Genomic DNA, 365 nt, shown 5'->3' with positions numbered 1-365 from the left:
AGTGCAATGCAAATAAGTCTTTACTTCGATTTATCTTTATTCGAGCAGCCTCTATTTCTACCCAATATCTGCATGCGTAATAAGTCTTAACTTCGATTTATCTTGATTCGAGCAGCCTCTATTTCTACCCATTATCTGCATGCGTTCTTGCACTGTGGTGGGGGGGCAGGGCGATCTAAAGACGATTGTAAAAAAACTGTTGACTTTTGGATGCAGTGGAATGACCATACAATGAAAATATTATATCTGACGTTTTATTCAATACAGACGGGGGGGTGGCTTACCAAAAGGGTGTGTGTCTATACCGGTTCCCTTCAAGTATTGGAATTGTTATTAACTTTTGGTGGATTGGTATTAAAGTTTAA

Source organism: Bremia lactucae, linkage group LG10 (genome assembly GCF_004359215.1).
Source record: "Bremia lactucae strain SF5 linkage group LG10, whole genome shotgun sequence".
NCBI lineage: Eukaryota > Oomycota > Peronosporomycetes > Peronosporales > Peronosporaceae > Bremia > Bremia lactucae.
Note: the sequence above shows the minus strand (reverse complement) of the source record.